Source organism: Scardinius erythrophthalmus (assembly GCF_964197995.2).
Source record: "Scardinius erythrophthalmus genome assembly, chromosome: 14".
Taxonomy (NCBI): Eukaryota; Metazoa; Chordata; class Actinopteri; order Cypriniformes; family Leuciscidae; genus Scardinius; species Scardinius erythrophthalmus.
The window spans coordinates 36,202,859-36,215,694 of record NC_138234.1 but is presented as its reverse complement, the minus strand read 5'-3'; the positions used below and the strand labels follow the sequence as shown (position 1 = coordinate 36,215,694).

Below are 12,836 nucleotides of genomic sequence, written 5' to 3'. Positions count from 1 at the left end.
AGTCAACCGGTCGTTCAAATGAGGAGGACGCGGCTTACAATAAAGGTGAAATTTATGAAAAATAAGGCGTTTTTTAACAAACGAAACACGAAGACATGTTATATTGCAGCCCATAAACACAATCAAGCAAAGAAAAAAGGCAGTAAACCACCCCTTTAAATCCAGAGGATAAAGTTCCAAATAAAACTTTTTTTTTCGTGTCTACCTCCAATAGTAGCACCTCCAATTCACTTTCTGTAAAGTTTCGTTTCATGCCGCCATTTTCTTACTGCTTTCTTTTGCCAAAGTGGACTCATTACCATATTTAAATTAGTTTAATTAAGGGAGGAGACTGGGTGGGCCGTTGTGCTCGTGCATGTGTGCTCAAATTTACATTAACTGGGATGTACAAAGAGAATATGCGTGGGATCCTTCGTACGCAGAGATTCATACATCTGGGTTTTTTTGTGCGTACGCACATTTACAGCTTTGTCCGTACGCAACGTTTTAGTATGAATTCAACGCAAGTCTTTGTACATGAGGCCCCTGGTCCCTATTGACCTCCATAGGAGAAAACTTGTAGGAGGGCAACTTTTTGGTTACCCACATTCTTTAAAATAACTTATTTTCAACAGAAGAAAGAAACTTATTCAGGTTTAAAACAACTTGAGTGTAAATAACAACAATTTTCATTTTGGGGGAACGATTCCTTCAATGTTTATAAAACAAAAAAAACACTGACTGAGAACTTTAATAGTAGCTTTCATAGGAATCAACATATAATTTATACAGTGAAGTCTATGTAGTGTTTTATTTTAATATTTGTTAATTTAATTTCTTTCTTGAATGCTACTGGTCAATACACCTGTAGCTGAATATTATTGCTAAATAAAAATATTACTATAGCGATAACACTTGCATTTAAAAATAAATATATAGTATTTAAAGGTCCCGTATTATGCCCCTTTTCACAAGATGTAAATAAGTCTCTGATGTCCCCAGAGTGTGTATGTGAAGTTTCAGCTCAAAATACCCAACAGATCATTTTTTGGGGCTCAGAAAAACGAGCCGTTTCAGTGTGTCCCCTTTAAATGCAAATGAGCTGCTGCTGGACGACCCAGGGGGCGGAGCTTCATGAGCTCGCGCTCAGTCTGTCAGGACAATTTCATCTCACGGAATGATGATAATATCAGAAACTCTCAGTAACGGCGTTCATTTCGAGTCGGACAATAATGCCTACAGAGTCAGAGTGCTGTATAGAGATGAAACAGGTATGGTTTAGTAGTTTAATTACGGTTATTATAACGTATTTGTCATCTGCTTGTATGTATCCATTATTTATTAATAGCCTACAAGTCTGCTGTCTGAATGATGATCAAACATATACTGATGAGTTTAATAAAGTTTATTGTACATCACACAAAAGATGAAGCGTCAGTTTTACTTCGGAAAATCACCGTAACTAAAGCAGCTCAATCAACCACTGCTTTTATGAGAGATTTAAATCTAACTGATGTTTGGAGGCATGAACATCCACAAGATAGAGATTACTCTTTTTATTCACATCCTCATGATACACACACCTGTATAGATTATTTTTTGTTATCCACCCAACTTTTATATTGTGTGATGGATGTTGAATATCTTCCTCGTTTATTGAGTGACCACTCTCCCCTTGTAATGTCACTGTCCATCCCAGAAAAAAATAGGACGAACTTATAGGTGGAGGCTAAATCCAATTCTTCTTAGACAATTGGAATTCCAAAAATTTATTAGAGAACAAATCGATATTTTTACGTCTACAAATAAACGTTCTTGTTCTAATAGCTTCATATTATGGGACACTTTAAAGGCTTATCTTAGGGGCCATTGTATTGCATATACTAAGGGGTTAATAAAATCAAAAAAATCCAAATTGAATGAGCTAGAATCCGAAATCTTAGCACTTGAAAAACTATACCATAAGGATCAGAATAAGGATGTTTATAGGGAATTACTTAATAAAAAAATGGAGTATAATAAAATGAACACCTACCAGGCAGAGAGGGCTATTATTAGTTCTAATCAGCGTTATTATGAGCTTGGCGAGAAAGCACATAAAGTTTTGGCCTGGCAATTAAAACGTGATGAACAGAAACGAACGATAAATGCTATAAATACAGGTAACGCGGAAACATATATTCCTGTAGAGATTAATGATGCATTTAAAGGTGAACTAAGTAACTTTTTTACCTTAACTGAACAGCTTCGGAGTCATTGGAATGGTTATATGACTTATTTCGGGTTGAATGGTGGTCGTTTCGCACCCCCCTGGTGCCCGTGAGCGGAAAATTTGCACTTGCAACTTTGAGACGGCGGGCCGCCGCGGCAGGAAGTCTCGCGTGATATCAGGTCTCGCGATGTAAACAATTGCTTTACGGCCAAAAGAAATCTGCTCAAATACTGTCATTATTGCGCTCCCTCACGCTGTCCGAACCCGAATGAAGAAGACGTTTTAAAGAATGTCCCATCTGCTTTGATGTCGTTGATCTATAGCCTCTGGTGTTTGAGAATCACCAAAGAGTTTTTACAACAGTGTTGTCAAATATCTATTCCGAAGCTGTGGGGGGAGCTCTAGAGAGAAACCTGCGAGCAAAAAGCGAGAATACAGCGAAGAAATCCCGAAGCTACTGAGTGCTGCTTTAAGCAATATTACACAGAGTTATATACTTCTCAGGCATGTACAGATAGTACACAAATGGATTCTTTCTTATCCTCAATCCACTTACCATGTCTTTCAGAGGAGGACAGGTTTGATTTGGATCAGCCTTTTTCTGCCTCTGAGTTGACTGAAGCCATTCTTATAATGCCTAATAATAAATCTCCGGGTGAAGATGGCTTCCCATCCGAATTTTATAAAGTTTTTAAAGATTTGCTTGTGCCATACTTGATGGAAGTACTTGACCAGTCTAGGACGGACAAGTGTTTTCCAGACTCTTTCTCCAATGCAATAATTTCGGTAATATACAAAAAAGGTAAAGATCCGCTGAAATGTGCGTCCTATAGGCCAATTTCTCTCCTTAATGTGGATTATAAATTAGTTACTAAAATGATAGCCAAGAGGTTAGAAACCCGTCTTCCTCTGCTGATTAACCCAGACCAAACTGGTTTTGTAATGGAGAGACTTTCAGCAAACAACTTGAGGAGACTATTCAATGTCATTCATACTGCTAAAGAAAAACGCATACCGGGAGTAGCTGTTTCTCTTGATGCCGAAAAGGCTTTTGATCGCGTCGAGTGGCCATATCTTTTTGAAGTGCTGAAAAAATTTGGATTTGGAGCTGCATATATTGACCTAATTTATTCACTTTATAAATCTCCTAAAGCAAAAATAGTTACTAATGGAATTACTTCTGCTACATTTCCCTTGTACAGAGGATGTAGGCAAGGATGCCCCCTAAGCCCAGCTCTCTTTGCACTGGCTATCGAACCTCTAGCCGAGGCTATTAGATGCAACTCTGATATAAAAGGCTTTGGAATCGGCCCTGAAATGCATAAAATATCATTATTTGCAGATGATATTCTTTTATTTCTTACTGACCCCATAGACTCTTTGTCAAATCTTCAGAGTGTGTTACAATTATATAGCACTTTCTCTGGATACAAAGTGAATATTGACAAGAGTGTCATTTTGCCATTATCAGGGATTGACTCTACTGCACTGGACGGCTTTTCCTTTAAGTGCTCTCCTACTGGAATTAAATATTTGGGTATTCAGGTAGATGGTGACTTAAAGAATCTCTATAAACTCAATTTGGCCAGTCTTTTAGAGAAGGTGGGTAGAGATTTAACCAACTGGATGGATCTACCACTCACATTACTTGGTAGAATAAATGCTGTTAAAATGAATATTTTGCCCAAATTCTTATATATGTTTCAATCTCTTCCAATATTAATCCCCAATTCATTTTTCACTTCTCTTAATAAGTTAATAAGATCATTTATTTGGCACCGTAAAACACCTAGGGTCAGCCTTGATAAACTGTCTTTGGATTATAAGCAAGGAGGACTGAGACTTCCCAATTTTAAGATGTATTATTGGGCAGCCCAATCCAGGTACTTAGCTCAGATGTTTGCTAATACCCCCTTTCCCTCTTGGCTGAATATGGAGAAATCTGAGATAAAAGAAGAATGTCCTGCCAATATTTTATATACATGGGATGATAGACTGATTAAAACAAGAACTAATAATCCCATGATTAGACATTCAGTTCAGACTTGGAAAAAACTGCGGTCTCTGCTGGGACAGGATAATTTTCTTTCCCCTAAAACACCTTTATGGGGGAACAGATTGCTACCAATGTGTCATCAAAACAAAAATTTTAAGATATGGGCAGATAAAGGAATTACACTGTTAGAGCATTGTTTTGATGGTGATGTTTTAATGTCGTTTGAACAGTTAAAGAATCGATATAATTTGAGTAATAAAGAATTCTTTAGTTATCTACAATTAAGAGATTGTTTAAGAGTCAAAGCAAAAACTTATCCTAAATTACCAGATTTGACATTTATTGAGCAACTCTGTTACTCCGATAAACCACTATAAAAAACTATCTCTAGAATATATGAAGCTCTTATCTCAAATCAGCCTTTAGATGACCCAGATAAACCCAGAAAGAGATGGGAGCAGGATTTGGGGGTAAGAATAGATGCAGACCTGTGGGGTCAATTATGTAAAGATGGGGTCACATCAACCTTGAATTCTAGGTATAGATTAATTCAGTTTAATTTTTTACACCAGCTTTACTATACTCCATCTAGATTACATACATTTAATAACAGTATTTCACCCCTCTGCTTCAGATGTGGTACAGAAGAAGGGACATTTTTGCATTCCACCTGGTTGTGTCCTAAAGTTAAGGTGTTCTGGGTACAAGTATGTAATAGTATATCACAGATTCATGGAATTGACTTTCCAATGGATCCAGAGGTATGTTTATTAGGCAATTTTACAAATTCTAATCTCCGAAACAGACAAGCTATTAAGCTTACTGAAATGTTGTTAATAATAGCTAAAAAATGTATTGCTTTGAAATGGAAAGCAGACACTGATGTGCCTATTGGAATGTGGTTGTCGGAGATTTGCAGCTGTGTACCCTTAGAGAAGATCACATATTCAATGAGAAACAAGGGTGAATTATTTTATAAAATCTGGAAACCCTTTTTGAATTATATAAATATACCACGTCTTGATTTCATAGTTAATTTTCTAACTGTCTTTCATTGTATCTCCATTTGTCTTTTTTTTTTCTTTTTTCTTTTTTTTGTGGTTTTTGTTGTTACTGTTGCTTCATTAGTGTTTTGTTGGATGTTTGTTATTGTATTTGAAAAAAGTTAAATAAAATTAAAAAAAAAAAAAAAGGAAAATCACCGTAAGAGATGAGTAAACACAGTAAGTTATAAGAAGTGCGCAAGTACATAAACGAATTTCGGTAGAGTTGAGGGAGCATTCCTGTGGGCGGAGGTTAGTCAAAAAAACGGTTTTAATGACGTCATTAAAGAAGGATGTAGAGGGATGTAGTCCAATCGAGCCGTTCGATGTAGGCGACTTCTGTTAAATAAAATCTCGCTTGGCATTGAACTTTGAGCTTTATAATTTTACAGATTATTTAAACTCTAACAACAACATTACACACTAGCTAAAGTTTGAAACATGGGATCACGAAGAACGGGACCTTTAAGAATAAACAATTATTAAATATTGTTTTATTATAATTATGATAATCTATTAAAATCATTTCTTTAATCTTTGCCAGAGGGTAAACATCAAAACTGAGTCCATGCAACAAGTGAATGAAAGACTCGGAAAGTAAAGTAATTACTTAGGCTATATTCCCTGTAGATTATTTTTGACTGCATTAATGATTTCTTAATTCAGAATATGATCAAGATTGTGTAGGTGGACGTGTTGGGGAATTTGCCTGTTAAAAGTATAACATTTAAAGCCACTTAAAAGAACAAATTAACTCAAAAAAAAATAAAGACTTGTTCCTTTTGATGAACGAGATCGAACAAAAGAGTCAGTAAAATGATCCGATCACTCCCATCACTAGCTCTGAAACAAAACAGGAAAATGTTTTTTTCCTTATTTTTACCCAAAATAAGATTGAGCATTACTGAGTGCTAAACGCGTGTTTTATTCACACTCGAAGCCAGAGGGCTCCCTCGAGCAGACCCTCAAAATATGCTTTTTGTAAATTCTAGAAACAGCAGAAATTATACAAACACCTTCTTACCGTCACGTATTCCCTGAACTCTAGGTTGACTAACCAAAAGCTGCTTACCGCCGCGGTCTGGAGTAATTGTCTGAAACTCAGATCGACTATTTTTGACGGTCAAAAATGCCGGCGGACGGAAACAACACCATCAACAGGGAGTTGTTCAAAATCTTTTTAGTAAACTCTGTGCACACACACAATGTTCTCAATGCTGGAGTTCATGTGTAGAGCCCCTGGTGACACTTCCAGCACAGTTTCATGTAGGCCTGTCACGATAACAAATTTTGCTGGACGATAAATAGTCCAAGAAATTATCGCGATAAACGATAATATTGTCGTTCTGAGACCATTTTCATTTCATATAATTATAATGGCATAATAATGCAGGTACACCTTTTCAACGATCTATAAACTTTTATTTCTAAAGAATATTAAACATTGAAAACGGAAAACATTTTAAATATCCCAAAAAATGAACAAAACAACCAAAAACAATGAAAGCAATGGACTCTTAGTGTCTGTTAACAAAATAAATGTCTGTTAATAAATAAAATGAAACAAAATTGCACTTCAAAAAATATTAAACATTAGGCTTTAGACATTATTAAATAGTGATACATTCCATAACAGGCAAAACTGACAGTTAGGACCTTTGTAAACAAATAAAAAAAAGCCTCAACAAGCCATATCGCACAATTTTGCACTGTTACTCCTGTTACTTTGTCCTCCTGTTACTTTGTCAAGTGATTGTGTACTGTCGGGAAGACGGAGACGCACTTTATTGCGTGTGTATGCTACGCACTGAAAATACTTGGTTAGGATTAGGGGTGAGGAGTGCGTGCGTATTACACGCCATAAAGAGCGTATCATATGCACGCAAAAACTATTTTTGGCGTATAAATGGCACGAGAAATAACATTCGTGGTATAGATACGCATTTTCATGTGATCGGGCTCGCTGTCGCAACTCACAACTAGCGTCTTCTCTCTCTCCCGGCAGTAGCCGCAAACACTCCCGCCGGCGCTTTCCCATACAAAGACCATGTGACTGACAAGCGCCGCGGCGCCGCCTTCTCACACAAAGACCATGCAACTGACAACAAGAGGGTTCACTCCTCCTATACGCTAAAGAACCGAGCGAGAGTGGTCATCCAGTCTCTTTGGTAGAGAGAGAGAGACGAGGAAAACAAACAAGCATGCAAATGGAATTATCGCGGCCGGAAAAATTATCGAGCTCGTTTTTTTTTATCGTGCGATTAATCGACTTATCGACTATCGCGACAGGCCTAGTTTCATGTTGTGTCGAGCCTTCTTAGTGTTTTAAAAATAGCGATTTTTGATGCTATTATAGTCGTGCCCCAAGCACTCCCATTCACAAGGCAATTTGACCGAAAACTAAAATATGGTCAAACTTAAAAGTGGTGTTTCCATCCTAATTATGCTTTTAAACTAAAAATTGCCTCGGGTAGATTAACAAAAAGACCCTAGGTTGCATTTTGGCGAGAGTTACGCTTTAATCACTGTATTGAACACTATAAAATAGGGCAGCACGATATTGAAGAAAAAAGCGATATGCGATAACTCATTAAATAATGCATGTGATATGATAATGCTTAAAGTGTGAAAAATAAACAAATTATCTTTAGAACACATTTAAAACTGTATAACCTAAATATGCATTTCACATTCTTTTTGTGAGCAGAAAACATCCCTCCAACTTCTGAAAGTGAACATCAGTGTTTTACTGAAGCATAAGAAGTGTTATTTTAACATCAGCGTAAACCACAGGGTTTCAGGTTATCCGACATTACGGTTATAACAGAGACTCAAATGTAAAAATAAACACTGCTTAGGTTTCACTGTATGAATTAAACATCTACACTAATTCTTATTAAAGCTACAGTAGTTATTCAGCCGAGAGCAGCGAGTGATTTTCTCTGTCTTTTGTTCATGACCCCAGTTATTGCAATATGCATATCACAATATATACATTTGCGATATTTCCATATATTGTGCAGCCCTACTATAAAACACATAGTCTGCCTCTTTCTGTGATAAAACACATCAGCTCACAAAAGGAGACTTCAAAAAGTTGGACAACAGGTTTGTAAACGTGAAGCAGCATTAACTTCTGACACACACACACACAAAAAAAAATCATATATCATATACAGTAGGATTTATAAAGAAATGTGTGCAACAAACTCAGGCATGTCAGACTCCTTACCAAAAAAAGTTAAGGCTCATTTGTGTGCCAGACTCCTATGTCAGCCATGCCAGATGTGGCACTGAAACATGAACAGATCGTCCCTGTGTGGACAACTAGCCTAACTAACATCTGTACCTCCAGAACTGAGGAAAACACTGGCCTCATGAACACCCGACACACACCACAACACACTCAGGCAAGCATTCAGATGAAGGAATCAGAGAATTAAACAGAAGAACATCAGCAAGAGACATGTCACTGTTCACCGTCTCTCAGACTAGGCCAAGCGAAGTGAAACTGATTTTACACATCGATCCTTGTTTGATTATGTACAACACACACACCACTGTCCTCATAACACAAAGCCTAGCTGAAAACACTCAGACAAGAGTGTCTTCATTTACAGATTGTGAATGGTCATTTTAGCACACACACACGTCAAATCTTATTCACGATCACTTTGACCGACACTAAAAAACTAGCTTCAGTTAAGGATGGGAGAAACGAAGCTTTTCGGAACTTTGAATCAATTGCTTCGCAAAATGACTCACTGTTTCGAATCTCTGAAAACGGCACGCGCTGCTGGCGACCCCTGCTGGTCAGAAGTGTGTAAGTGCAGCAAAAATACAAACATCTTTTACAAACCAACTGCAATTATTTTATTTAGTGTAATCTAATACTTTCAAATATGAGGTATACGTGAGGTATATAAAATAAGTGTTATTTTATTAAATTGTAGGGGTTGTTTAATTCATCTTACGGAGAGCTTGGTTAATCGGACCAATAAGACACTTAAGCATAACACTGCCAATACAAATGTTTAATTAAATGTCTACAAATCCATAAAATTGACCCGAGATCAGGTAAAAATCATAATTGGGTACACAGAAATGACGTAACAAAGCCTCGTTTAGTCAAATCACGTGACTTTGGCAGTTTGATACTTGATACGATACGCGCTCCGAATCTCGAAGCAAATGATTCGCGAAGGATTCGAAGCTTCACAAGTTTCTAAAGCACCCATCACTAGATTCAGTTCTGCGAGGTCAGAGGTCACAGTACTAATCACATTAACAAGCATCAGCAGGTAAAAAAGTAAAACGCTCAGATAAATGGAAACTTATCGAAGGTAAACGTAGACTATGTAAAGACAACAACACAGATCTAAACTAAAGAGTTACAAACACTCGGGTAAATGCAATACCAGATAAACTCGTGTAAAAGCTAGTAAACGTAGATAAACTCGGGTAAACCGAGGCATATACGCCACTACACGCTGCAAATACAAAAAGATGCAGGTGTAGATCAGTAAATGAGAGATAAACCAAAAGGTTAATTATCGACGTTAAATTAATCTGCCGACAAAACTAATTTACCAACACACTCAGTAGGCCTAAGTGCAAGCGTACAAAAGCATTGACTAAAATGAACACTAACTACAGCCACTTTAAAACATTAAAAAAAAATGCATCTAATGAAAGCATAACACTCACGCCGCTTATTAATTTAACGCTACAACAAACGCATAACATCTGAAGAAACCGCTTCATATAAAAAGCACTGAGATAAAGCGTCTTTCTTACCTTAATTCGGTTTATAAATTAGCGGCGTCTGCTGATGCGCGCGTTCACACGTTAAGGGGGGCGATGGCGGGAAACGGCGACTCTAAATAAACTGCCATGTGAATGACCCAATCAGGGAGCATCGTGTCGATTCCCTCAAACGCTATTGAACAATGAGAGATGGGCAAACATGAAAGACCGGGACCTTCGTGCGCCCACAGGTGCTGCTGGTCAAGGTGTGATGAGGAGCGCGCGCGCACGTGCTGCTGGGAAGCGTACTAGGCTAGCGTAGTGCTCTATACATACTAGTAGCCTAGTCAGCATCCCCTCTGTCCTAATCTACCAACATCTTTACCTATAACCAAGGGTGTAGATTTGGTTTGAACATTGGGGGGGTTGAAATTTGGGTCTGCATATTTTTCATGTGATCATGGTATAAATATTGGGGGGGTTGTAATGCATAGATTTAAATATTGGGGGGGTTATCTCCCCCCCAACCCCCCCACAAACTACGCCCCTGCCTATAACATTTACATTTGTAGCATTGTCATTAATAATGAATCATAATTAGCCTATTTCATGAATAGTAAACGATGTGGAGATGATTCAGTGTTCGTGTGCGCGCGCGCACGATCTTACTGGCTGTAACAAATAAACGATTTGTTTTCTTCTAAATCTCGAATCAATTGAGTTAATCGGAATTATTACTGTTTTCTTGATTTATCATTTGAACAGTTGTTTGAACAGCATTTTAATTTTAATTTTAATTATGTTAGGAAAAAACTTCCATACATGCAGCATTTCACAGTCTCCTTTTAAAAACCTAATTTAAATTGCAATCTATTAAATAAAGGCTAATCTACGAATCATCAAATATCATTAAATATTAATTGTCTGTAAAATACAATAAGTAAAATATAATTGTTTTCTTTTATTAATTATGTCGTGTTTTGTGAGATTTATGGAGGGCTTGGTTAGCAGAGAATTAACTTACTAACTTTTTTATTACACAATGTGCAATATTTATGTGGCATTAAAATGGCTGTGTCTGAAATCGCCCCCTATACCCTTAAATGGGCACTATTTGAGGGAACAGCCATTTGTTGTGTTATCCGAAAGCATATGGTATCATGCTCACTCATTAAATCCCACAATGCACCGCTATAACGAGTGTACAACCAATGTACAGTTAACGGCTAGAGAATACCCATAATGCACTGTGAGAGTCACATGCCGAATGAATTAATGAATCAATGAACAATTAAAACTTTTCGAAACAGTTGACACATTAATACATTTTCCTCATTCATATTTTATGTCACAATATTTTATTTTGCTATCCCTTTGCAGCTTAAATAAACCATACATTGCTTTAATTATTTATTATGAATTTCTTAAATAACGAAAACTTCAACATCATAAGGGCGGCTGATGAAGTGATCAAGAATATTCCATGCATATCTTATTTAGCCAACATAATGTCTTTGTTACAAGTTAAATTATAACTAGATGATTTGAGAGTGCAGATCTCAGCACTGTTGAGGGGAGTCTAACTTAAACACGTCTGATTGGCCAAGAAATCATCAGATATGTTTGTGATTGGCTACTGCTAAAATTACTTGTAAATAGAAAAAAAAAACTATTTTTTTAGTTTCGATTGTACTCAAGAGTACAATCACCAAATCCATAGATATTATATGATGTCTATGACCAAATCTGTTCATGTTTATGATGAGAGTATCGCGAGTTCAGTTCGCACACTGAACAAAACTCTTCAGCGGTTACTAATCTCACTCCTCTGATTGGACGTTTCATTCATGAGCTCAACAGAGTCGTGTGTGATTGGCTATGGTGCGCAACACTGTAAAACACTATTTCCAGTCTGAGACATGTCAGGTAGTAGCAATTTTTTGTTTGTTTTTCATACTTTAAAAAAAAAAAACACCACCTTTAATTACCTTTAATAGGTCAAACACGTCCCATTTGCTTTTATACCTATAAACTTTAAAAACATCTCAGTTTGAAATTAATTCACAGTGGACTAAATCAAAGTGCCACTTCAGGCAGTAAATATTAGGAAAATTAACCATGGTTGTATAGTAAAAGTGTAGTAAATATGTTTTTTGGCACTGATTACCATTTGTATAACCACAGTTTTACTATAATACCATGGTTAAACTATGGTTAGTGTAGCAAAATAACATTTTTTTGTAGAAAAACCATGGTTAATTTCGTAAGGGGCGTGACATAAACATAACACTCATCGGATTATAAATCACCTTCTGATTGAAATGAAAGGTTGAGATTGAATCTGTAAACGGTTGAGTACACATGCCTATGTCACGTGTAACTGCAAATCAATAAGACATGGATTTAGCCTACACTTTAAAATAGAAGCGTTTATTAATAACCAACACCATTAATTGCCATTCATTTTCGTTGCAAATAAAAACAGCTAATATCCATTACGATATATAAACATACAGTGCATAAATAAATTAAATGCAAAAAAATATATATTTATATATATTTGGACACATTTGAAAGGACAAATTAAACATGCTTACAATAAAAAAATAACAACTGATGCAACAGTGGCGCACACACGAGCCGCGTTTCGCCTTTGTTTACATGCGCAACACTTCCTTCCGCGTGGAAAATTAGACCCGGACACTTAATTTATCGATGAACAAAGAACTAAAATCACGCAAACCTGTACATTTACTTTGAACATTCGATGAAAACCCAGAAGAGCTGTTAGCGGTGTAGAGATGTGCAGTGGAGCTGAGGGAACACGCGCGCGATCGAGCGGAGGGATACACACAGGAGC

The 12,836-nt window shown here is 36.8% G+C and overlaps 1 protein-coding gene across 2 annotated transcripts in view; it reads right to left on the bottom strand.

The window, feature by feature from the left end:
• Positions 1 to 10,283, bottom strand: part of elavl2 (ELAV like neuron-specific RNA binding protein 2) — a 51,460-nt gene extending 41,177 nt beyond the window's left edge. The window contains exon 1 of one of the 2 annotated variants that reach the window (XM_081384677.1): positions 10,028 to 10,283. The gene's annotated coding sequence lies outside the window, so the exon portion shown is untranslated. The remainder of the gene's footprint in view (positions 1 to 10,027) is intronic. The other variant, XM_081384678.1, reaches the window with a different exon arrangement.
• Positions 10,284 to 12,836: the final 2,553 nt, after the last annotated feature.